Raw genomic sequence first — 27,948 nt, forward strand, 5'->3', positions numbered from 1 at the left:
TGTTTTTTCTGTGTCTATTGAGATGACTATGCGATTTTTTATTTTAATTCTGCTTATGTGGTATATCACATTTATTGACTTGTGGGTGTTAAAGCATCCCTGTATCCATGATATAAAATCCACTTTATCATGGTGGATTATCTTTTTATATGATTTGGTTAGCTAGTATTTTGGTGAGTATTTTTGCATCTATGTTCATCAGTGATGTTTGACTGTAGTTTTCTTTTTTTGTTATATTCTTTTCTGCTTTTAGTATTAGGGTGAAACTTGCTTCATAGAATAATTTTGGGAGGAATCCCTCTTTCTCTATCTTGAGGAATGGTGTTAATATGATTGGTACCAATTCTTTGAATTTCTGATAGAATTCAGCTGTGAATCTGTCTGGTCCTGGAATTTTTTATTGTATTCAAAGTCGCTGCTTATTATTGATTTGTTCAGAGTTTCTATTTCTTCCTGATTTAATCTAGGAGGCTTGTATATTTCCAGGAATTTATCCATCTCCTCTAGGTTTTCTAATTTATGCATGTAAAGGTGTTCACAGTATCCTTGAATTATCTTTTTCATTTCTGTGATATCAATTATAATATTTCCCCTTTCATTTTCAATTGAGTTTATTTAGATAATCTCTCTTCTTTTCTTGGTTAATTTTGTTAATTGTCTATCAATTTTATTTATCTTTTCAAAGTACCAGCTTTTTGTTTTATTGATATTTTGTACTTTTTTTGTTTGTTTGTTTCAATTTCATTTGCTTCTGCTCTAATCTTGCTTATTTATTTTTTCTTCTGCTGGCTTTGGTTTTGGTTTGTTCGTGTTTCTCTAGTTCCTTGAGGTGTGACCTTAGATTGTCTATTTGTGCTCTTTCAGACTTTTTGATGTAGCCGTTTAATGCTATGAACTTTCCCTTTACCACTTCTTTTGTTGTATCTCAGTGGTTTTGATACCTTGTGTCACTACTCTTGTTCTGTTCAAAGAATGTTTAAATTTCTATCTTGATTTCATTATGGGCCCAATGATCATTCAGGAGCAGGTTATTTAATTTCCATGTATTTGCATGGTCTCGAGGGTTCCTTTTGGAGTTGATTTCCAATTTTATTCCACTGCGGTCTGAGAGAGTACATGATATAATTTCAATTTTCTTAAATTTGTTGACACTTGTTTTGTGGCCTATTATATCATCTATCTTGAAGAATGTTCCATGTGGTGATGAATAAAATATGTATCCTGCAGTTGTTGGGTAAAATGTTCTATAAATATCGGTTAAGTCTATTTGTTCCAGGGTGTAGTTTAAGTCCATTGTTTCTTTGTTGACTTTGGTGATCTGTCTGCTGCTGTCAGTGGTATGTTGAAGTCTCTCACTATTATTGTGGTGTTGTCTCTCTCATTTCTTAGGTCTAGTGGTAATTGATTTATAAATTTGGGAGCTTCAGTGTTAGGTGCATATATATTTAAAATTGTAATATTTTCCTGCTGGACTAGTTTTTTAAATCATTTTATAATGTCCCTCTTTGTCTTTTTCAACTGCTGTTGCTTTAAAGTTTGTTTTGTCTCATATAAGAATAGCTATTGCTGCTTGCTTTTGGAGTCCATTTGCATGGAATATCTTCCCCCGACCCCCCACCTTTACTGTAAGTTTATGTGAATCCTTATGCATCAGTTGAGTTCATTGAAGACAGCAGATACTTGGTTGGTGAATTCTCATCCATTCTGCCATTCTGTAACTTTAAAGTGGAGCATTTAGGCCATCTACATTCAACTTTGGTATTGAGATATGAGGTACTATTTTATTCATCATTCTGTTTGTTGCCTGAATACCTTCTTTATTTTTTTCATTGTGTTATTGTTTTACAGGGCCTGTGAGACTTATGCTTCAAGGAAGTTCAATTTTGGTGTTCTTCAAGGATTTGTTCCAATACTTAGAGCTCCTTTTAGCAGTTCTTGTAGTGCCGGCTTGATAGCAGTGAATTCTGTCAGCATTTGTTTGTCTGAAAAAGACTGTATCTTTCCTTTATTTATGAAAGTTATTTTTGCCAGATACAAAATTCTAGGCTAATTGTTTTGCTTAAGAAGGCTAATGATAGGACCCTAATACTTTCTATCTTTTATGATTTCTGCTGAGAAATCTGCTGTTAGTCTGATAGGTTTTCCTTTATAGGTTACCTGATGCTTTTGCCTCACAGTTCTTACAATTCTTTCCTTAGTCTTGACTTTAGGTAACCTGATGACTATGTGCCAATGCAATGATCTTTTTGCAATGAATTTCCCGTGTGTTCTTTGAACTTCTTATATTTGGATATCTAGATCTCTAGCAAGGCCAGAGAAGTTTTCCTTGATTATTCCCTCTAATATCCTTTCCAAACTTTTAGATTTCCCTTCTTTCTCAGGAACACCAATTATTCCAATTATTCTTAGATTTCGTGGTTTAGCACCCCACACTTCTTGGAGGCTTTGTTCATTTTTTAAATCCTTTTTTTTTTTTTTTTTTTTTGAGACGGAGTCTGGCTCTGTCGCCCAGGCTGGAGTGCAGTGGCGCAATCTCGGCTCACTGCAAGCTCCGCCTCCTGGGTTCATGCCATTCTCCTGCCTCAGCCTCCGGAGTAGCTGGGACTACAGGTGCCCACCACTATGCCCGGCTAATTTTTTGTACTTTTAGTAGAGATGGGGTTTCACCATGTTATCCAGGATGGTCTCGATCTCCTGACCTCGTGATCCGTCCGCCTCGGCCTCCCAAAGTGCTGGGATTACAGGCGTGAGCCACCGTGCCTGGCAAATTCTTTTTTCTTTGTCTTTGTCAGATTGGGTTAATTTGAAAGCCCTGTCTTTGAGCTCTGATGTTCTTTCTCTATTTCTTTAATTCTATTGCTGAGAATTTCTAGTGCATTTTGCAATTCTTTAAGTATGCCCTTCATTTCCAGAAGCTGTGACTGTTTCATACTTATGCTATCTATTTCACTAGAGATTTTTCCATTTACATTCTGTATCTTTTTTTAATCTATTTAAGTTGGACTTCACCTTTCTCTGGTGCCTCCTTAATTAGTTTAGTAGTTAACCTTCTGAATTCTTTTTTCTGGCAATTCAGAAATTTTTGTCTTGGTTTGGATCCATTGCTGGGGAGCTAGTGTGATCTTTTGAGGGTGTTAAAGAATCCTATTTTGTCATACTGCCAGAATTGTTTTTCTTGTTACTTCTCATTTTAGTAGACTGTGTCAGAGGTCACATATGATACTCAAGGGCTGCTGTTCAGATTCTTTTGTCCCAAAAGGTGCTCCCTTGATTTGGTTCTCTCCCAATTCTTCTGGGGATGTGGCTTCCTGAGAGCCAAGCTGAAGTTATTTTTATTTCTCTTCTGGATCTAGCCACCCAGCAGAGCTACTAGGCTCTACACTGGTGCTGGGCAGTGTCTGCAGAGTTCTGTGATTTGATCCATCTTCAGGTCTCTCAGCCATGGATACCAGCTCCTGCTCTGTTAGAGGCAGCAGGGGAGTGAAGTAGACTCTGTGAGGCTCCGTGGTTGTATTTTTGTAATGCTTTTGTGTCAGTTAGCCTCCAGCCAGCAGGTGGCGCTTTCAAGAGTGCATCAGCTGCAGTAGTATAAGTAGGATACAAGTTTGCTCTAGGGTCAGGCAGTGAGTGGCACCATAGAGTTCCCAAGAGATCATGTACTTGGTATTCAACTACCAGGGTGGATAGAGAAAGACCTTCAGGTGGGGGCAGGGTTAAGGGTGTCTGAGTTCAGACTGTCCTCGAGCGGGGCTTGCTGCAGCTGCTGTGGTGTATCGGGATGTGGTTCTCAGGCCAATGGAGTTCTGTTCCCAGGGGGATTATGGCTGACTGCTGTATCACAGAGGTCACCAGGGAAGTGGGGGAAAGCCATCAGCCACAGGCTTCACCCAACTCTCACACAGCCTGCAGCCAGAAAGACTGGTCTCACTCCTACCATGCTCCCCCCAACTGCACCAAGTTTATTTCCAGGCAGCAGGTGAGCAGGGTTGAGAACCTGCCCCAGGGTACAAGCCTTTCAGCAAAGAAAGCAACTCACAGTTCCTTGGCTGTCCCATGGCGCCTGCAGCAGCAATCCTCTTCCAAGGGTGTGTGGATTATCTCAGCTTTCCTGGTTTGTTGCTGCGGTAGATCTCAGAGCAAAAGTTAACAATGTGAGTCTCCACATGTGGCTCTGTCTTTCTGAGTGGGAGCTGCAAGTTAGTCCTGCCTCGTATCCACCATTTTCTCCCTTTCCTTAATAATAGGTTATTATTTTATAACTTTTATCCTGCTTATTTACTCAGATAAACTGTATCAATAGGGTCCAGTCAGGGAGAGAAAGTCCAGATCATAAATTTCATTGTCAGAAATTTATTACAAAGAACTGTAGCAAGGTTATTAGAAGAGCTGAAAGAGCAAAAAATGAGACACGGTGAGACAATCCAGAGTTTGGCAAGAGAAAGAGACCATTACTATCCCCTGATTTATCAGAAACCAGGAGTCTGAGCCACCAGGAGGCAGGAGGGAAGTGTTAAAACAGAGAAGGATTGTAATGAGAACTGGAAACAGACAAGAAACATAGCCTCTACCAGGGAGACAGACAGAACAAAAAATGGGGGAAGATATGTGCTGGCTTTTTTGTTTCTCCAACCCCAGTACCTCCCTATGCCTCCTGTTTGCTATAGCTAGTAAACAAGGGAGCTTGGGATATGTTGTAGAGGTTAGCCCCATGCAATTCAGAGTAAAGCAGAGGAAGGGCAAGAAATTGATTTGAGAGCAATTGTACAAATGACCAGTAACCTAGCAACCACGGTGATTTGAGTCAAGGCCTTTCTGCTTACAGTTTTCTGTTTGAAAATATCTTTGCCCAAACTGTGATTGCTTACGTATACTCTTCCCTGATACAACCAGAGAGACATACTTTCCGTCTGTTATATATCTTCCTTGTTTTGTCTTTAACAGTCTATTAAAAGATGTTTGCTGAATGTATCTTTTTCTGTTGAGTGAATGCTATTTCTAAATACCAATTTTAGGTTTATAAGTTTCAATAAAACCAACAAGTAAATATATTGAGCTGTGTCACTAAACAACTACACTCATGTCAAGATAAGCAAGTACAATGACAGACACTCATTATCTCACAGCTTCTGTTGGCCATATAGAGAATGCAAAATTATCCACTTTTTAATTTCTCTTTATTCTAAGATAATTAAAAATAAAGATTTCATATTCTCCCATCCATGTATCATATTACATTTTAGAAACACATCTAATTCACAGCTGGGGAAGGAAGTGCTATGGTCTGAATGTGTCCCTTAAAATTCTTATGTTGAAATTCACTCACCAGTATAATTGTATTAAAATGTGGGGCACTTAGGAGATGATTAAGTCATGAAGGCAGAGCCATCATGAGTGGGATTACGGCTCTTTTAAAAGGGTGTGAGGCAAATGCTGAGGGAATTTATTACCACAGACCTGCCTTACAAGAGCTCCTGAAGGAAGCACTAAATATAAAAAGGAAAGACTGTTACTAGCCACTACAAAAAAAAAAAACCTTAAGAACACAGACTAGTGATACTATAAAGAAACCACATAATTAAGTCTGCAAAATAACCAGCCAAAATCATGATTACAGGATCTAATCTACACATATCGTTACTAATCTTACATATAAATGGGCTAAACGTCCCAAATAAAAGACACACAGTGGCAAGCTGGATATAGAAGCAAGACCCATTGATATGCTGACTTCAAGATACCCAACTTACATGCAGTGCCACACAGAAGCTCAAAATAAAGGGATGGAGGAAAATCTACCAAACAAATGGAAAACAGAGAAAAGCAGGGGTTGCAATCCTAGTTTCTGACAAAACAGACTTTAAACCAACATCGTAATGGACAAAGAAAGTCATTATTTAATGGTAAAAGGTTCAATTCAACAAGATCTAATTACCCTAAATATATATGCACCCAACACAAGAGCACACAGATTCATAAAGCAAGTAATTAGAAACCTTCAAAGAGACATGGACTCCTACACAATAACAGCGGGAGATATTAACACTCCACTGACAATATTACCCAGATCATTGAGACAGAAAATCAACAAAGATATTCAGGACATGAATGGGATCAAATGGACCTGATAGATATTTATAGACCTCTCCACCCAAATACAACAGAATATTCATTCTTCCTATTGTCACATGGCACATACTCTAAAATTGATCTCTCATACAAAGTAAAACACTCCTCAGCAAATGCAAAATAACTGAAATCATAAGAAACAGTTTATCAGACCAAAGCACAATCAAATTTGAACTCAAGAGTCAGAAATTCACTCAAAATCATACTCTTACGTGGAAATGAAATAACCTGCTCCTAAATGGCTTTTGGGTCAATAATGAAATTAAGGCAGAAATCAAGAAGTTCTTTGAAACCAATAAGAATAAACATACACATACCAGAATCTCTGGGACACAAGGCAGTGTTGAGAGGAAAATATATATCACTAAATACCCACATCAAAATATTAGAAACTCAAGTTAACAACCTAACATCACAACTAAAATAACTAGAGCAACAAGAGCAAACAAACCCCAAACTGAACAGAAGACAAAAAATAACCAAAAGCAAATCTGATCTGAAGAAGATAGAGACAAAAAAAGAAAATTCAAAAGCGCAATCAATCCAGCAGCTTATTCTTTGAAAACATTAATAAAATAATTAGACCATTAGGTAGACTAATAAAGAATAAAATGGAGCAGATTCAAATAAACACAAGCAGAAATGACAAGGGGGATATTATTAACAATACAGAAATACAGATAGCCATCAGATAATATTATGAACACCTCTATGCACATAAACTAGAAAATCTAGAAGAAATGGATAAATGTGTAAACACATACAGCCTCACAAGAATGAACCAGGAAGAAATTGAATCCCCGAACAGACTAATAACAAGTTCTGGAATTGAAACAGTAATAAATAGTCTATCAACCAAAAAAAGCCCCGAACCAGATGGATTCACAGCTGAACTTTACCAGATGTACAAGGAAGAGCTGGTAGCATTCCTACTGAAACTATTCCAAAGAATTGAGGATGAGGGACTTCAGCCTAAGTCATTCTATGAGGCCAGTATCATCCTGTCATCCTGACACCAAAACCTGGCAGAAGCAAAAAAAAAAAAAAAAGAAAGAAAGAAAGAAAAAAGAAAACTTCAGGCCAATATCCTTGATAAACTCTGATGCAAACATCTTCAACAAAATACTGCAAACCAAATCCAGCAGCACACCAAAAGGTTTTGCACCACAATCAAATAGGCTTCATTTCCAGGATGCAAGATTGGTTCAAAACATGCAAACAAATAAATGTATCACATAAACAAAACTAAATCAAAAACAGCATGATTATCTCACTAGATGCAGAAAAGGTTTTCAATAAAATTCAACATCCATTTATGTTTAAAACTCTCAATAAACTAGGTGTCGAAGGAACGTACCTCAAAATAATAAGATCTATATATGACAAACCCACAGCCAACATCATACTGAGAGGGTAAAATCTGGAGGCGTTCCTCTTGAAAATTGGCACAATACCTGGATGCCCTCTCTCATCACTCCTTTTCCACATAATATTGGAAGTTCTGGCCAGAGCAATCAGGCAAGAGGAAAAGATAAAGCGTATCCAAATTGGAAGAGAGGAAGCCAAACTATCCTTGTTTGCAAGTGATATGATCTCATATCTAGAAAACCACACAGTCTCGGCCTAAAAGCTTCTTAAGCTGAGAAACAACTTCAGCAGTCTCAGGATACAAAATCAAAGTACAAAAATTATTAGCATTGCTATACTCCAACAACAGTAAAGCCAAGAGCCAAATCAGAAATGTACTCCCTTTCATAATTGTCATACACACACACACACACACACACACAAACCTAGGAATGCAACTAACTAGGGAGGTGAAAGAACTCTACAAGAAGAACTTCAAACCACTGCTCAAAGGAATCAGAAATGATTCGAACAAACAAAAATCATTCCATGTACATAGATAGGAAGAATCAATATTGTTAAAATAGCCATACTGCCCAAATAATTTATAGATTCAGAAATCTATGCCTATTAAATTACCATTGACATGCTTCACAGAACTAGAAAGAAAGTATTTTAAAACTCAAATGGAATCAAAAAAGAGCCCAATTAGGCAAGGTAATCCTAAGCAGAAAGAACAAAGCTGGAGGCATCACACTACCCAACTTCGAACTGTACTGCAGAGCCGGACAACTCAAGTAGCATGGTACTGGTACAAAAATGAACACATACACCAATGGAACAGAATGAAGAATCTAGAAATAAGACCACATACCTACAACCAACTGATCTTCAGAAAACCTGACCAAAGCAAGCAATGGGGGAAAAGATTTCCTATTCAATAAACGGTGCTGGGATAACTAACTAGTCATATGCAGAATATTGAAACTGGACCCCTTCCTGACACCATATACAAAAATTAACTGAAGATGAATTAAAGACTTAAATGTAAAACCACAAACTATAAAAACCCTGGAAGAAAACCTAGGCAATACCATTTAGGACATAGGCACAGGCAAAATTTCATGACAAAGATGACAAAACCAATTGTAACGAAAGCAAAAATTGACAAATGGATCTAATTAAACTAAAGAGCTTCTGGACAGCAAAAGAAACTATCAACAGAATGAACAGACCACCTGCAGAATGAGAGATAATTTTTTCAAACTATGCATGTAACAAAGGTCTAATATCCAGCATCTATAAGAAACTTAAACAAATTTACAAGTAAAAACAAACAACCCCATTAAAAAGTGGGCAAAGAACGTGAATTGTCACTTTTCAAAAGAAGACACATAAGCATATATATATATATATATGTGTGTGTGTGTGTGTGTATGTATATACATGTATAGATAGATGGATAGATAGATAGATAGATATATAGATCAACCTTACTGATTATTAAGGAAATTCAAATCAAAACCAGTCAGAATGGCTATTATTAAAAAGTGAAAAAATAACAGATGCTGGCAAGGTTACAGAGAAAAAGACACACTTATACACTGTTGGTGGGAGTGCAAATTAATTCAACCACTGTGGAAATGTGTTGCAATTCCTCAAAGACTTAAAGACAGAAATACCATTCCACCAAACAATCCCATTACTGGTGTATACCGAAAAAAATATAAATTGTTCTATTAAAAAAAAATATGCATGCATATGTTCATTGCAGCACTATTCGCAATAGCAAAGATATGGAGTCTGCCTAGATGGTCATCAATGACAGATTGCATAAAAAAATGGGGTATGTATACACCATGGAACGCTATATAGCTTTAAAAAAAGAACAAGATCATGTCCTTTGCAGGGACATGGATGGAGCTGGAGGCCATTACCTTTAGAAAACTAATACATATTGAGAGTTACCAAAATTGAATGCAGGAAACTTATTTCTGTTCTTTTACACTTGTATTTACAAGTGGACTTACTTCTTACTTCAGTACCTATTAAATAGGAGAACTGCCAGAAGAAATACCAACAATGACTGCTCCCAAATGACACGCACGAACTGGTGCCTTCAGTAGAAAGGGATCTATGAGAAAGGTATATTAAGGGCATTAATATTATGTTTCTTGTCAGAGGTAAATACTGCATAGTGTTCTTTGCTCTTGTCAATATCATGCAATTTAGTTCCTATGACGGCTCAATTTTTTTTGACACATAGTGGAAAAAAATTTACACTACTTTTAAAAATTAACACTCACACATTGAACCACATAATTGTAGTCTTCTACTCTAATTCAGGCTCCAAATGTTGATTCAAACCTACAAAACCTGATTCCTTGTATTCTTTGAGGTAGCTAGAAACCTAAATTTCCCTATACCTTTTGAAGATAAGATGGAAGAAAATCTGCATGAGAAAATGGTCTGTATAATATCAATGGTCATTTTAACAGTCTCTAAGGAACTGTTCAAATTCAAATGGATGAAATCAACATTCAGTAAATTAGCTATAATGTTTCCAAAGAAATCAGATGATCCACCTCTAACAAACTTTCGAGACAGATTCAAATACAGATTCTCCACCCATTTCCTTTGATGTTATGTACAAAGCCATAATTTTTTATATGAAAGGAAATAAGCTATTTATGAAAATTTTCTCTAAATTCTGTCAGTGCATGTTTTCTGTTCTACAGACAAAACTCTCCACAAATTCATTAAGCACTTTTCATTCCAAAAAGGAATAGGCTTTTGCTTGTATTTTCTATTTGCAGTTTTTAAAGAATTATAAAATTTCATATAGCTTGCAGAATTTTCATAGCATATTAACATATAAAAATTAGCAGAATAATGTTCACTAATTGGTACATGCTGAAAAGTGCAATATATGCACATGGAATAAAGTTTGATGTATTCTAAATAAGCTGATCATAGCCCTCCACTTCTGTTTTCCTACTATAAATATATTTTTATTTCATAGTTTGTGGTATTTTGATAACAAGTAGGCTATGATTGATTTTTATTCTGATGTAAGTAAAGGACAAGTTGGACCTTTTCTCTAAATATGCAGAGTAAAACAAAACAATACAGACCACTGGCATTAATTCTCTAACTCTGAAGTCGTTGTATGAATATTTAAACAAGGCTTAAAATTTAAACCTGACATTAAACAGAAATAAAACCTACTCAACCCTGTGAAAACAAAACACGTAATTGCATATTTACTTTATTGACTTCTCATTTTTCCCTACCAAAATTCTTTGGGACACATGCTAGAAAACAATTCTCTGCAATGATGTAATGACCCACTCTAAAAAGATCTGTGGCAGCCTTCCAGCAAGCAGTTCTAAGGTAATAAACTAGTTAGAATTTATAATTGATGAATATTATTTTCAATTGTAGAAAAGCATTTTCCTAATGTAAGATGACACATATACCTCACCCTTACCCTGTCCTCCTTCCTCTTCAGTCTGTAATGTGAGTCTGTTGTTTCCAAGTCTCCTGTCATTCAAGGAAAGGATAACTTTGGCATTTCTCTTGATTTTCTACTCACTCATTTAGATCATTAGCATCACCAGAGTTATGATACTTTCACTATCAAATAAGCCTTATCTATACTGTAGCTTACAGTGATGGGTATGGAACTGGTATCAGTGAAAAGTACCTGTGTTTTGCTGATTGACTGCTTTGGTAAGAATTAGAATTTATTTCTAAGCTGAGGTTGGAAGATGTTAGATGCATATTAAACCAGAGGAGCCTTGGAAATAATCCAATTATTAACACTTATTGGCACTGCCATTAAAAAACCAATGTCAAAAATCATCTTATTATAACAAAAAACACATAAGAAATTCTATTTCTATTTTCACAGTAGTGTTGTGATCCTTAATGAGTTGTTTATACAGTACAAAACTTTACTGAAGAAGAAAAATGTATATGTGAGAATGGACAATAATGCATTGCTTAACAAAGATGGTGCACTCTGAGAAATTTGTCGTTAAGCAATTTCCTCATTATGCAAACATCATCAAATGTACTTACACAAACCTAGATGGTGTAGCCTACTAAACACCTAGGTTATATGGTATGCCTACTGTCCATAGGCTACAAACCTTTAAAGCATATTACTGTAATGAATACTTTAGGCACTTGCATCACAATGGTATTTTTGTATCTAAACATATCTAAACATAGACAAATAAAATATGCTACAAAATATTTTAAAATGGTACACCTGTATAGGACAACTCCATTCTAATTTTATTTGTCTACTGTCTTATATGTGGTCCATATAAGTTATTATGTGGTGCATGACTGTATACATGTGCATACACATACACACACACACTTATACGTGATGTTTACGAATTAGGAAGAAAACAGCACTAATTTTACCCTGTTGAAAGAATATGTTAAATGTATTTATCGATTTTAAAATAATTTAATAATTTACAAGCATTTGATTTTTCTTCTTCAAACCTTCACATTTCTCAAATGTGTTAATACTGAATCAAATTAATGCAGACTGAGTCTAGTTCAATTTTGCTTTTTTGCTTTTTTTTTTTTTTTTTCTTTTTGGAGATGGATTCTCACTCTGTTGCCCAGGCTGCAGTGCCGTGGTGCCGCGGCTCACTGCAGCCTCAACCTCATAGGTTCAAATGATCCTCCCAAGTAGCTAGGACTACAGGCGCACACCACTATGCCTAGCTATGTTTTGTATTTTTTGTAGAGATGGGGTTTCGCCATGTTGCCTAGGGTGGTCTTGAACTCATGGGTTCAAGTAATCCTCCTGCCTTGGCCTCCCAAAGTGCTAGAATTACAGGTGTAAGCCACTACACCCAGTCCCACTTTTGCATTTTGAACACCATTAGAAATATTTACAATTCTTTAATAATCTTTGAGGCAAGTTTTGGATAGGTTTCCATTCTCCTGTTCCTGCCAATATACACTTAATCATAATCAAATCCCTGTCACATAAAAATCAAATTACATTAAAATTTTAAAGCCCAACTAACCCCATACTTCCCCCTAGATAACATCATCTCTGTCTTTGTCTTTACTTGCCTATAGGACAACTATGATTCCATACAAACAGATACCTAAATACTTACTTAATGGTTGCAGACTGAACTAGCTCTGATACCTACAGCCACAGAAAGCTGCTCTGCCTCCCACGTTCCACATTGCATGGAATGCTGCATTTCAGACCACTTGTTCACTCCTGAAATCTGGGAGGTGGAGTTGACTTCTTCTTCCTTGTGAGCAATTAACTACCAAAATCTATATATCATCTTTTGTTTATTTCAGATACAGTTTATTATTTCTTTCCTGACTATCAAAGCTTAAGTCATCTGTTGCTCTCTAACTGGTTTCCCTGGCTCTAGGCTTGTCCATTCTTCTAACCTGAGTTTCCCATTTTCAACTCAGCAGCCAGATGACCTTCTTGAAAGTAATTGTTAATGTTTACTTGTCATTTCTATATGTCTCATCATTGCCTTTGGGATGAACTCTAAAATTCCATCCAAATCTACTTTTAATCCATTCTTTCTTCTCTTTGAGCTCTTATCTCCCTTGATGCCTGCCAATCTCCACTCTCAATCCATGCTCCAGTGATATTGAGCAGATTTCAGATCCCTCAAAATTCATTCAGGTTTTATGACTGAAATATTTTTTCTCCTACTCCATTTAATCTGAGTCACTTCTAACATTCAGTTAGATTTTAGTTGAAATAACATTTCCATCAATAATTTTTAATCCACACAATTACTTGCACACTCACTATATTTCTCTCTTAAAAGCATTTGCCGCAGTTCACCTTAATGATACATTTAGTTGTTCATATTCCCCCAGTAGATGATTGTAAATTTAGTGAAGATGTAAGTGATAATCTTTTATTTATTTACTAGTATATTTTATAACAATGTACAAAGTAATAGCCAATATTTTAAAATGGACAAGTAATTAAATCAAAAGAAAGTGAAACAACATTGTGCTGGGATATATGTTTATGAAGAGAAGATGTATGTGTGCACATGAAGGCATAGATAAATTTTATACCTTCTTAGTAGACTAGTCACAAAAAAAGTCGATATTCTCTTAATTTGCTCTCCAAAAACTAAAGGAAGAGAAAATCATAAAAATTGAAGCAACAAGTAGAATAGAATAACATGACTACACATTGCTGGTATTTCCAACGTGGCACATTCCATTGTACTATACATGTTCTCAGGTAGAACAATAGAGTGAAAAAAAGACCAAATCCACAATCCCACTCCTGTGACCATTAGTAGCGTGTGTTTTTACAATGGGGAAAAATCTTTCATTTACCCTACTTTTTCAAGTGAAATCTGAAAACTATCTCATTGATCTGGTAGAAATGACTTTAAAGGTATAAAGGTTTATTTAAATAGCAAGTGTGTTCTGCACTTAAGTGATCCATCCTTGTGTGTTTTAATTCAGTAAGGCATATTTATTTACCACGAGAGTTCAGCAAATTTGAACCACATGCTCTGACAACAATTTGACTGGATCCAATAATTATGCATCTTTACTTCATTAAATACATAAAATACTGTTTGCAACCATTTTAGGGTCATAAAACAATTGTGAAGGCTCTTCTAATAGTGTGAAGATTGGAAAAGAATTTTATTTTAAAATATTGTGATAATTTTAGGCTTCTTTAAAAGATTTTTTTAAAGTTTCAAAATACATCCACACACACAAAACCCACAGGCACACATGCACATCCCCCAGACATACAGACACACATATAAATATGTATATTATAATTTGTTTTCATGAGGTTATATTTATGTATAGCAATGAAGATCAAACACTATGGAAAAGTACAATGGAAGATGACCCATATTCGGCCATGAAAAATGGTTTATTAGTCGGAATTCAGTAATCAAAATAAAGCCACTAAGAGTACAGGAACAAAAGGGTTTATCGTATTAATAAAAGCTTACACAAATGTGGCAAAGTTAGGAAAAGCTTCAAAGTGGAGAGCCAGATTAGAGAAAGGTCATTAACCCTAATAGCTTCAAGCAATGATGTGAGTGGGTGTTTCAGAGCTCACAGAAAAATCTCAGAAGTTATAAACATCCGGGAGCCTGGCACATCAGCTAAATGTGTTTTTATAGTGAGATCTGATAAGGCAGCCCCCTCTGAGGAAACTAGTCAAATATTAGATGGTAGGCTTGAGTTGCTATTGGATGGTGGAGTCTGTCATTGGGAAGATTAACTAGAAGCTCTAGCTCTCTGGGTGCATCTGCATTTGTCTTTCCCCTGTCTGTCCATGTATTAGGGTTCTCTAGAGGGACAGAATTAATGTGATACATGTATATATGAAAGGGAGTTTATTCAGGAGAATTGACTCACACGATCATACGGTGAAATCCCATGACAGGCCGTCTGTAAGTTGAGAACAAGGAAGCCCGTAGTAGTTCATTCCATGTCCCAAAACTTCAAAAGTAGGGAAGCTGACAGTGAAGCCTTTGCTCTGTGGCTGAAAGCCTGAGAGTCCCTGGCAAATCGCTGGTGTAAGTCTAAGAGATCAAAAACCATAGAACTTGGAGTCTGATGTTCAAGGGCAGGAAACATTCGGCATGGGAGAAAGATGAAGGCCTGAAGCCTCAGCAAGTCAGCTTCTTCCACCTTCTTCTGCCTGCTTTTTCTAGCCGCGCTGGCAGCTGATTGGATGGTGCCCACCTACATGGTGGGTGGGTCTTCCTGAGGGTAGATCTTCCTCTCCCAGTCCACTGACTCAAATGTTAATCTCTTCTGGCAACACCCAGAAACACCTAAATACACCCAGAAACAATACTTTGCATCCTTCAACCCAATCAAGTTGACACTTAACCACACAGTCTATCATGACCATCTAAGAGTAATGGCTTCCTGTTAATTTCCACCATTTAAACCATATATATATATATATATATATATATATATATATATATACACACACACACATATGTGTATATATATATACATATGTGTGTGTATATATATATACATATGTGTGTATATATATGTACATATATATATATATTCCTGTTTTCATCAACTCTAACCCAGAACCACATAGGGATGAAGATTTCAGAATAGAGTTTCCAGACCTAGTCTAGTTGTCATAAGTAATTCAGAACAAATGAATAAGCATCACTAAACCCCTTTCCTAGCCAATAATAATAATAATAATAATAATAAATTTTAAAAGTTAACTGAAAAAAAAACAAAGCAGTTTTCATTCTTTATGGAACAGATTTAATTTTGGCATGTGAAGATTATTGTCATTAATATGGGTTATAAGAATTTTCTTAGGTTTATTTCAAATGCCAGTACCACTTGCATGAACTATAGAAAATTAACTCATTACCATTTTATTTACTTATTCACTAAATTATTTTCTTCATTTTAGAAATATTTAGTAAGTATTCATGTATCAAACATGTACAGTGGATACAAGTGTGAACACAAAAGCAAAGTTCTGGACATGTGCAAATTATATTCCAGACGGAAGAGAAAAATGACAAACAGAAATGTCTGTTAATTATAGTCACGTAAAAAAGAATAGAACTGGGTAAGTAATTTAAGAATGGAAGAGGCTAATGCATCAGTTATACAGAGTAATAAAAGAAAACCTCTCAGATATGACATGTGATCAGAGAGCTGAAGAAAATGAGCATGTGAGCTCTAGTACCTGGCAAAATGAGTGCTTCAGGCAAAGTGAGCAGCAAGTGTTAAAACATTGGAGGCAGGAATGTGTGTATTGTTTCAAAGAAATAAAAGTGCTAGTGTGGCAGACTGCAATGAGAATGAGGGAAATCAGAATGTAATAAAGACTAAGTGGAACACCAGAGACAGATGTTGCAGGATTGGGAGGCCATGGTTTAGAGTATGCAGTGTTTTAAATAGGGACCAAATGTTGTCAAGGTTTTTATACTAAAAGCGTTAGTGCAGATACTAGAAGGAGAATAGAAAGAGACTGGGCTTGCCAAGTGTAGCATGAAGGCTGTTAGGAACCATGAAAAGTGGCCCTGTTTCTGAATAGGCCATGACAAAGTCTATTTGTTTCAGTCTTAGGACTCCGTTTCTCAGAGTTGGATGGATCAAAACATTTCCCATAAAAGCCTAGAATCAGGTGTTGAAGGGTCAAAATTATTTTTTCAAGACTTAAAATCTAGCTTTCTTCATAGATAACAAATAGTCTAAATAATAAGGCTTTTAGGCTTGCTAGCCTATTGGATGACATTTGATTTACTTCTTTTATTTGTTTTTAGGACCTGAATGAAAGGATTAAAAATAACATTAAAATAGAATCTAGTTAAGATTTTTATGTCTGTGTTATTCACCAATAATAGCTTAATGAATATTTCTTCTGTTTTAATTAGAATTTTCACTATGTAACTAGTTCCTGGACCTCATGAAACAATTTTCGCTTTCCCACTGATACCAATTACCTGAGCTAAAATCTATCTTCTGCCTTGTGGTATTTCAAATATGGTGTAAATGATGAAAATGCAGGCAGCTGAAGTAATTGTCAATTCAATTGTAGTTACACTCAGCTGAATTGCATAAATTTATCATCAATTCTAGACCGTAGCATTATTTAAATTTAATTTCTGTAGTTTTATGGTTTGCTGGTATGTTTAATTGCCCAGAAGTTGGCCAGTAGTATAAATTGAACAGCTGTGTTTTTTTGGTTCAGATCACTATATTAACAAAATTATAAGCTTATAAAATATATTGTCAGATTATAGTAATTTAAACTATTATGTGGTTTACATGATTATTTGAAAATTTATTACTTTGAACTTTAAAAAGCAATATATAGCAAGGTGCCCACTTAAGCTTAAAAGTAAGCAATGCCTCTTATATTCAGAAAGTGTTGCTGATGAGCTTCATTAAAAGCAACTCATTTAAAAAGTAGACATAGAATTCACTAACCACCTACCTCTTTAAGGTTGAAACAGCAGCAGAGTAATCCATCAAGCTCCAAATCCTACTATCATTTACCTGAAAATTAAAATGGTAGATACGAAATATAAGTAAAGTAAAAATTGGCATATAGGGATAATATCATATCTAATCATTGCTGCATATCTTAATATGCTTATTTTTTTAAGGTTACAAAATGTACCCTGTACAATAAATTATCCATAAAACTATACTGAAGCAATTTTTTTTTTTTTTTTTTTTTTTTAGTCGGAGTCTCGCTCTGTCGCCCAGGCTGGAGTGCAGAGGCGCGATCTCTGCTCACTGCAAGCTCCGCCTCTAGGGTTCACGCCATTCTCCTGCCTCAGCCACCCGAGTAGCTGGGAGTACAGGCGCCTGCCACTAAGCCTGGCTAATTTTTTGTATTTTTAGTAGAGACAGGGTTTCGCCATGTTAGCCAGGATGGTCTCGATCTCCTGACCTCGTGATCCGCCCGCCTCGGCCTCCCAAAGTGCTGGGATTACAGGCGTGAGCCGCCGCACCCGGCCTACTGAAGCAAATTTTTAAGCTTTCCTTTGCATTTACCAATTCAAAAAGCTCTCATTAAACTCCCAAACATACTCCATCCCGAAAGCTCTTGCAAACACATACATACAACACAAACAAGGCAAAGAAAATACAAAGTATATACCATTTACCATTTTCTTAAAAATCTAAATCAAAGTCAACACCTGATATAAATGACTGTAAAATAAATTTAACTAAGCTCGTGTATTTAAAATGTCTTCAGGCTGGGCACATTGGCTCATGCCTGTAACCCCAACATATTGGGAGGTTAAACTGAGAGAATCGATTGAGTCTGGGAGTTTGAAACCAGCCTGGGCAACAGGGTGAGACCCAATCTCTATAAAAAATGATATAATTAGCTAGGCATGGTGGTGTACAGCTATGGTCCTACCTACTCAGGAGCTGAGGTGGGAGGAACCCTTGAGCCCAGGACTTCTAGGTTACAATGATCTATGATTGTGCCACTGCACTTCAATCTGAATGACAATGTGAGACCCTATCTGTTAAACAAAAAAGGCTTTGGATTTAGTTAATATTTCAGAAATAGAATAAGGATTTCTCACTCTCTCTGTCTCTCTCTCTCTCTCTCACACACACACACACACGCACACAATTTGTATTTGTACTAACCATGAAATTGTGCTTTAGTTATTTTCTAATTTTTAAAAATTCTGTTTGCCCCAAAAAAATAAGTGAAATCAAAGGGAAATTACTATGTAGGAATAAGTCTACTTTCAACACAGGTCACAGCAAAGACTTAATTGTCTTAATATGTAAAGACAATGGTCGTACATATTTTTAGAGTACATGTGGTATTTTGATACCTATATACAATGTGCAATAATTAAATCAGGATAATTGGGATATTCGTCACCTCAAACATTTATCTTTTCTTTGTGTTGATAACATTTCAATTCTTATTTTCTAGCTATTTTGAAACATATAAGAAGCACTAGAAGTAAGCAGCATTCGTGGTGATATTCTTTTCTTCCTCTGACCCCACACTCAGTCTCTAGTTTAGCATGATAGTCTCTTAATTCTGCTTCTAGTTTTCCTGTGTTGGTATATTATCCACATCTCCAGCAGAGGAATTTAATAGATTTTTTTTAAAATCAGGCAAATACACACTACTGAACCAGTCAATTCATTATTTCCAATAGTCTCAGTATATGCCCGACATGCAATATTGGAGAACAACACTTTTTTCACCCTCCTGGTAAGGGCCTACTCCGAACCTCGATGTATCCTAACATACTCCTCCACATAGATTGGAAGTGGAAAGAGGCTTACATCATTAGAAAGTCTAGATGAAAACTCTTGGAGTAAGTAAATCTCCCCCATCCTGTCTCTCCTTTTCTTGAGAGAAGTTGCTCAGAGAGCAGCATAGTCAGATCTACTCGTTGGAAGAGGAACTCCGTGAGAGCAAGCACCAACCCATTTGGCAGTGGCTTGTGTGTAATTAGCTTCATTCTGGGCTTCAGTGTGGGAACACGGTCTCCCTGCAGTTTATATCCATGCATATTACAATATCATCATTTCCAATAGTTTTTGCTGGACCTCTTGCTCTTTTTTATCAATTGATTCAGAGGAAATTTGACTGGGTTCCCCCAAAGAATCAAATGCATAGAATTTCATCTCAAATGCAGACAGGCATTGTTTTAAAATCTAAAGATAGTTCTCCTTATAATATACAGCAGGGGTCCCCAACCCCCAGGCTATCGGTCCACGGCCTGTTAGGAACTGGGTTGCGCATCAGGAGGTGAGTGGAGGGTGAGCGAGGAAGCTTCCGTATTTACAGCTGCTCCTCATTGCTTGCATTACACCTGAGCTCCACCTCGACTCAGATCAGCTACAGCATTAGATTCTCATAGGAGAGTGAACTCTGTTGTGATTTGTGCACGCAAGGGCTCTAAGTTGCATGCTCCTTATGAGAACTGAATGCCTGATGATCTGTCACTGTCTCCCAGCACCCCCAGATGAGACCATCTAGTTGCGGGAAAGCAAGCTCAGGGATCCCACAAATTCTGCGCTATGGTGAGTTGTATAATTATTTTATTATATATTACAATGTAATAATAATAGAAATAAAGTGCACAATGAATGTAATCTGCTTGAATCACCCCAAAATCACCCCCCCTCACTGCCCCCCACTCTCCCCACCCAGTCCCTGGAAAAATTGTCTTCCATGAATCCTGTCCCTGGTGCCAAAAAGTTGAGGACCACTGATGTACAGTATTGTTGCGACTGGTCTTTTGTCTTAAATTTTCATCCTTGGTTATTTCTCATATATATTACAATAAAAATGTCTATAGGAACTGTTTTACCTGCTAAATTTTAATACCATCTTCCAGCCAATAAAATATATTTCTCATGGGTATAAAATTTTCATGAGCTTTTACTCTCTTTAATTCTTTTAAAGGTTTTTTTCAATTTGTCAAAACAGACTATTAGTGTTAACCAAGTTAAATTAAATTTAAATTAATCCAGACAGCTTAACACATGAATATATTCATATGCAAAACATATCATAGTCAAATCAAATAGAGAAGCTAATATCAGAAGTTTTTAGAGAAAGGTAATCACATCAAGTGCAATTTAACCTAATTGAGGCTGATTTTTAAGTGACTTTTATTTCAAAGGTAGATTTAATCTTCTAATGACAGCTTTTTTCCATCTTAAATTCAGAGCCCTTTGAATCTTCTTCCTTTTCCTTTTTTTTCCCCTTTCATCTTGTTATTTTAATCCATGGGGTGAATAAATTTCTGTCTAACAAAATTTCATTATCTCCTGCTTTGATTAAGGATCATTACAATTTGTAGAATTTTTTATCTCTTTGAAAGAATTTTACTCTCTATTGGTTTAATAAAATGCTAATATATGTTACAGGAGGAAAACTATAGTAAGGCGATTAGAACATGTTCTACTGTAGAGAAGAAATAATGTTAGTTTACTTATTTTTAAATCATATATGAGAAATTTCTAAGGGGAGAGAGTGCTCAGAATCTTTTAATAATTCTTGAAGATTCAATAGCAGACATTTTGATTACATTTAACAAGTATTTTATTTAACAATTTTTATTGAATAGCTGAGTGTGCACCATTGAGGATATGTCCAACAGGGCACCTGTTCTGATGTTAACACACTAAAAAAAATAAAATAAAATAAAATAAAATAAAATAAAATAAAATAAAATAAAATAAATTACAGTTAAGTGCTGATGTAACTATTGGGACAGTAGTACGGGCAACTTGAAGTGAATATGAAATATGTATTTAAAGAATCAGTGAATGAACTTTTGAGAAATTTATGTCTAAGGCAATTTCTTTAATATTAATAGGATTTATGTTGATGATATGTGAGGGTGTTGGGCCCAAAGAAATATTAATTGGTTATATCATAGTTCCTTCCATGATAATAATACTTCATTTTTATTAGCCATCATAGTTTTATTTTCTGTAACTTTCTTATTCATATATTCTACTCAATTTCTTTTTATTTCTCTTGCCTATTCCAAATTGTTTTGCTAATGTTGTTAATGTACACATATTATATATTGGTGAAAAGTGAGAGTCCGGACTTTCAGAGCCACTACCTGCATCTGAATCTCAGCTCTGCCCCATGCAATCACTGTGACCTTGGACAAATTCCTTAACTTCTCAATGCTTACGTTTCATCTGTAATATATGATAAATAATGACATCAATTACACAAGAGAGATATAATGATAAAATGAATTGCTAGATGTAGAGTACATAAAATAAGCTTGCACATAGTAAGCTCTTTATAAGTGCTATTATACCGTTATATATTAGATATTAATTTTAGCATAAATCTATCATTAACAGCTGTCCAAAAACTATCAAGGATCATTTGTATATTTCAGTAACTCCCTAATTGTGAATCTCATTTTCCCAAATTGAAAATATTTTCTAGTGGAAAATATTTTGAGAAATGTTGAGAAAATATTCCCAACTACCTTTTCCACTAGCTTACAGAGATCTCATTTAGGTTCTGCCAATTTCGTGCACCTGCATGAAGCTCTGACTCATAGGTAAGCCATGTCAGAAAACCAGCAGGAATAGGGAACCCAAATTGCTGGCGCATGCAGGAGCCAAGCAGTGAATGTATGAGGTTAGCAATGATGGTGTTTCTTTCCTAATTGTGACTGAAGCAGTGGGATCCACAGTATTAGTTGCTTAACCACCTAGTTCTGTGATGTTGTCTGAGAGTTGTTCCTGGAAGCTTATTAGTATCTTAATAAATCCTTCCTGTTTAAACTTCTGAGCGTGTGACGGGCGCGATGGCTCACGCCTGCAATCTAGCACTTTGGGAGGCCGAGGAGGGCGGATCACTTGAGGTCAGGAGTTAGAGACCAGTCTGGCCAACATGACAAAACCCCGTCTCTACTAAAAATACAAAAATTAGCTGGGCGTGGTGGCTCACTCCTTTAATCCAAGCTACTCAGGAGACTGAGGTAGAAGAATCTATTGAACCCGGGAGGCGGAGTTTGCAGTGAGCCAAGATCGTGCCACTGCACTCCAGCCTGGGCGACAGAACGAGACTCTGTCTCAAAATAAATGAATAAAAACTTGTGAGAGTGGAGTCTATTGACTTATAGTGGGAAGAATGACCACTATAGTAATTTACTTCAGCAGTGGTTTCAGGCATCTAGCACTTTAAGAAAAAAAAAAAGGTTGAGGGTCAGGGGAGTACTTGAAATTGGTCAATTTATCTGATGGAATTTGAAGTCAGTAAAGAATTCATTAGCATTAGAAAAGGATGTTGGCATTCTGTGGCACAGACTGAAGAAACATTGACATCTCTGTGGTCACTTGGAATGAAGTGCAAATTAAAATCAATTTTGACGGAGTTGGTGATTACTATTTACACCATTTTAATAGGTATCAAAAATGCTGGGGGTTTGGGGGAGAATGGGTAGGCTATTCTAGCTGTGTAGGAGAGTTTAAAAATAATTTAACAGTCCAAAGTTTTAAGTTATTACCTCAGCCATTATCAGATAGCCAAAGGTTTTTATGATATTATTAGAATTATTTTTCTATTATTTAGCAACAGGACTGTTTAGCAACATGGAACCTGACGTTGCCATTATTGTATTGCAACATAGGCAGAATCTGCAGCTGTTTTAGATCTCTTTTGTCATGTGCTTATTCATTCTGTGGATATTTATAGCCAACTACTTGAAAGCCACTAGTACAAATATTATGCTATAGAAATAAAAAAATAGATAAATCCTCTGTCTTCAAAGATATTGCATTCTATAGGTGGGGGGTAGGGATAAATCGAAAATTAACATCTCTGCTGATAGGAAAGGAAAACTGAAGCGAGGCTAAATAAACTGGATAATGATGGGGTAATGTTTTACTGAAAATGCCTGGAGAATGCCCACACCTCCCTCCTAAAGCACACACCAACTTGGGATTACATGAGTAAGGGACTTATTGGGTGAAATACCTGTGAAGGATAAAGAGGCAGTGTCCGAGAAGGTGGAGAGAGCTTTGAGACCACCTATGAAGGACAGGGCCAAGTTAGAAAATTGAATAGGTAGAATCTTACACTGCAATGCAATTCTTTAAAATTTTCATACAGGCAGACAGGAAGTCCCTGAGCCAAAGTCACCTGTTTAAGGAGTTTTTTTCTTCTTCAGGAGTGGACCAGCCTTTCAACCCCCACCATCATCAGTCATTGCCTCAGAGCAGTCCACAGGAAACATAACCTTGACCCAAATAAGGTAATGGAACCAGTAGGGATCATCAATTACACTTCCCAGCGCAGAAAATCTGAGCAGAACATTTTCATGTCCCTTTGATAAGATGGAGCAGAAAACTGAAGGGAGTTAGGGATGAAGCCACACAGCAAATTGAGGGAAGAACATTCTATATAGAGGAAACTGTGAGCACAATGTTGCTGAGAAGGAAATATGTCTGGCATATTATGTGTATCTATAGCCTAGTGAGCAGAAGGTAAGGCATAAAAAAATAAGCTGGAGGGATAGCAGGATCAGTATTATGTAGGTGAAATAAAAGGGGGAATGACTGTAAAGAATTTGATTTTTAATGAAGATGGAAAAACTTTGTAGATCATTAAGAGTAAGAATGATGTTTGAAATTATCTGAATTATGTTTGGTCATTCTTGCTGTCATGTAAAACACAGTCTATATAGAGACATGGTTTTAAAAAAAAATAGGATTATATTGCAATATTCCAAGGGCGAGATAATTATGTTTGTTTGTTTTTGATGAGGGTGTCTGCCATAAAGACAATGAGAAATGGTCAGATTCTGCATATATTTTTAACGCAGATCTGACAGGGGATGCTAGAGAAAAAAAAAGAGTGAAGGATGCATTCAAATTCAGGGATTGAGTAGGAGGGTGTCAGATGAAAAATTTCAGTGAGGGCTTTGGGAGGATTCAGGTAATTCCAAGTTCCCTGAGCCCTCATATCTTACTAAGTCACTCCATGAAATAGAAATAGCCTCTCCTTATTGTCTGGTGAGTCTTAATTATATATTCCTGTTCCTGGCTTGATTATAGAATCTGCAATAGTCTCACTTATGAAATTGACAAAGACAAGATAGATACCTTGTACAACAAAATTAGATTTATATGGGAGGGAATTCAAGGAAGCGTGAATGATGGAGCAGGTAGAGTGAGCTAGGGAGGGAAGCAAAGATTATTTTAAAAGACAGATCACTGAGGTCACTGCTGTGAACAATGTGGATGTGGTTCCACCAGATTTTAAGACATGTACAGAATGCCTCCCAGAACTGCCCATTTCAATGGTAGGGGGCTAGACAATTTATGTGCAAGCTTCCATTATTTATTGTTTGAGTAAGGAAGAATAAAAATAGTAGAAGTTGAAGTGAGAGAGGTAAAAAGAAGAGGAAAGATGACAAAGAGCCTCCTAGGTCACTGTAAGGACTTTAATCTTTATTCTATGTAAAATTAAAAAAACACAGAATTTTAATTAGAAGAGTAATATTTTTAAAAAGGATGATTCTAGCTGCTCTATCATTGTAGTGGTTCAAGGAGAACATTTTTTCACGTATTTTTGTTTCTCAGATTTCTACCAACCATTGTATGTGTTTGTGAATTACTGCCTTTTAATGTTCAAAAAAAATAAGTAATGAATGACTATAATTTCAAAGCATATTCATTTTCTTTACTTAAAAAAGTGTACTGTATATCATTTTTGTAAATTTTTAAAACTATAAAACAACATTTTGTATTTGTAAAAGTTTAAATATGTAATGTGGGTGGAAGTAATTCAAAGCAAATTCTTCATAGTGGTTACTTCTTGGTAGAGAAGAAAAAAGGATTCTTGCATTAGATTAATTTGTCCTGTTTTGTTGCTTTTGCAGAAAAAAATTTTGGAAGAAAACATAGCCAAATGTTGGCAATTTGAAACACAGGGTAGTGCTGAATTAGTTAGCTTTTGCTGATTAACAAACCACTCCAAAACATCTTTGCTCAAAACATACCATTTTTAAGGTCTTGATATTGTAGATGAAAATATGGGCTCAGTTTGATTGGTTCCACTGTTAAGGTTCTCCTGAGGTTACTCGTGCCTGCAGTCCACTAGTTCACTGCCAGGTTTTCATGAGGCTGATTACTGTGGGAAGGCCACATCTTGGGCAATCTTTTCTTGCAGGAGCCTAGACCAGGTTGTTCACAAAGTGGAAGGAGGACTTCAAAAGCCACAAGGTGTAAATCTCCATACACAAGCACTTTTTAAGCCCCTGCTTACATAAGACTACCTAACTTTGGCCAAAGCAAGTCATATGGCTAATCCAGGTTCAAGAGGTGGATAAATAGATTCGATCTGTTAATGAAAGGACTTCAAGTATTGAGATCCTAATACTCCTGGTCACAATTGTTCACATTTCTCCTCCAAAAAAATATGTGCTTACTTCCACCTCAGAACCCTCAAAAATCTTTCTGAATTACACTATCAAACTTGAAGTGTAGGATCTCATGGTCTATATCAATCTGTGTGCAGATGATGTTTCTCTGGTGACTCCTATGAGTAAGGCAAGTTATCTGTATTTATCCCCCTACAAACACACACTCCTAACATACAGTGGTGAGAGAGGAACAACATAACTGCAGAGGAAGTAAGTGAGAGACACAAAGCAGTCATTGGTTCGTTGCTATAATGAAATTCTCCTAGACAAATGCTGCCAGGATCTCTTCCCTGGGGATAAGGTCTAGTTATCTTCCTGGAAGTGGTTTCCAGCTCACTATTCTCTACTGTATAATTACAGTGACTCCCTCATCCATCCTCTTGTCTTCTCAGATCTTAACTTTATCCTCTAGACTCCAGGCTCCTCCTCTGAGATGTTCTCACTTTTCTGCAACAAAAGCTGAGTCTATTTCTCAATCTGTTTGCTGTCCATAGAAAATGGGAGGTTCAGAGGCTTTTATTCAATTTTCTCAGTCTCTTTATTGCAAGCTGGGTCCCATTTACTTATATAACTCTTTTAAAAAGTTTTTGTGGGCTTTCTATGTATCAGATAATAGACCACTTCATTTGATAAAAAGCCACATTCTTTGTTTTCCAGACCAGCTTTCTATATTTTGGACAAGTAAGGACACTTAAATCTTTTAGAGGTCTTAACAAAGGGTCTTAAGACTACACCCTTGGTTTGATCTGATGACATAACCTCAATTTTATAATCATGAACCTAATGCTAAGTTTTTTTGGCAGTGCTTTCGGTTTCGTTTTCTAACTTTTATATATTTTAAGAATTTTATCTTCACTGAAGCAAAATGGTTTCATTTTCTAGCTCATCAAATTCCCTTAGCATTTTCTTGTATGTTAAATACTCTATTTCTCCTTCATTTATGAAGTTTACTTTGGAAAGATATAAAAATTTTGGCTGGCATTTTTCTTTTCTTTAAGAAGCCTGAAAATAGGTCTTTAATATATTCTGGCTCATAAGGTTTCTGCTGAGAAGTCTGCTGTTAGTCTGATGGAATTTCCTTTATAGGTGACTTGACTCCTCTCTTTCTGATTTTAAGATTTTTTTTGGTTCTGGCTGTAGTGACTCACATCTGTAATCCCAATACTTTTGGAGGTTGAAGCAGGAGTATCACTTGAGCTCAGGAGTTCAAGACCAGCCTGGGCAACATAGTGAAATTGCATCTCTGTAATTAAAAAAAAAAAATAGCCAGGTTCAAGCAATCTTTTCTTTAGCATCCTGACTAGCTTGGACTACAGGAATTCCACTGGGCCCAGCTAATTTTTAACATATTTTTGTAGAGATGAGATCTCAATATCTTGCCCAGGCTAGTTTCAAAATCCTAGACTCAAACAATCCTCCTGCCTTGGCCTCCCAAAGTGCTACAATTACAGGCATGAGCCACCATGCCCAACTTAGTCTCTATTTAAAGTTTTCAACTGTATTTTCAAATTCCTTCAGTATTTTTTTTTATTTCTAGACATTCTATTTGATTTTTTAAAATACACAAGCACACACAAACACATATACATATGTGTGTGTGTATAAAATCTGTCTCATCTTTCATATCCTGAATTGTTTTTCTGATTTCTATGTGTTGGTTTTTAACTTTCTCTTGGATCTCTACTAGCCTCCTTACAATTCATATTTTTAATTATGTATCTCTCATTTCAGAGTTTTCATTTTGGTTAGCATGCGTTGCTATTCTATAGCAACAGTGTCATCCTTTAGGGTTGCTGAAACACTCTGTCTTATTGTACAACTGGAGTTCTTACTCTGAGTCCTTCTCATCTGGAGATGCTGTCACTTCTTATTTTTGAATTTGTTTTTATTTGGATGAGATTTTAAATTTTTCTATTATTTTCTCCCTTGAGGGTGTGACTGTAATGTATGTTATTTATGATAGTTTGTCTCTGTTTGTGGGTGTTTTCAGAAGGTCAATGCTCTG

At 36.1% G+C, this 27,948-nt stretch overlaps 1 long non-coding RNA gene across 1 annotated transcript in view; it reads left to right on the forward strand.

Moving 5' to 3' along the window:
- Positions 1–23,824, forward strand: part of LOC129532960 (uncharacterized) — a 40,051-nt gene extending 16,227 nt beyond the window's left edge. Inside the window, exons 3-4 of the long non-coding RNA XR_008678939.1 lie at positions 19,989–20,055; positions 23,688–23,824. This is a non-coding gene — a long non-coding RNA (uncharacterized lncRNA). The remainder of the gene's footprint in view (positions 1–19,988; positions 20,056–23,687) is intronic.
- The last annotated feature ends 4,124 nt before the right edge of the window (positions 23,825–27,948 follow it).

Source organism: Gorilla gorilla, chromosome 3 (genome assembly GCF_029281585.2).
Source record: "Gorilla gorilla gorilla isolate KB3781 chromosome 3, NHGRI_mGorGor1-v2.1_pri, whole genome shotgun sequence".
Lineage (NCBI taxonomy): Eukaryota > Metazoa > Chordata > Mammalia > Primates > Hominidae > Gorilla > Gorilla gorilla.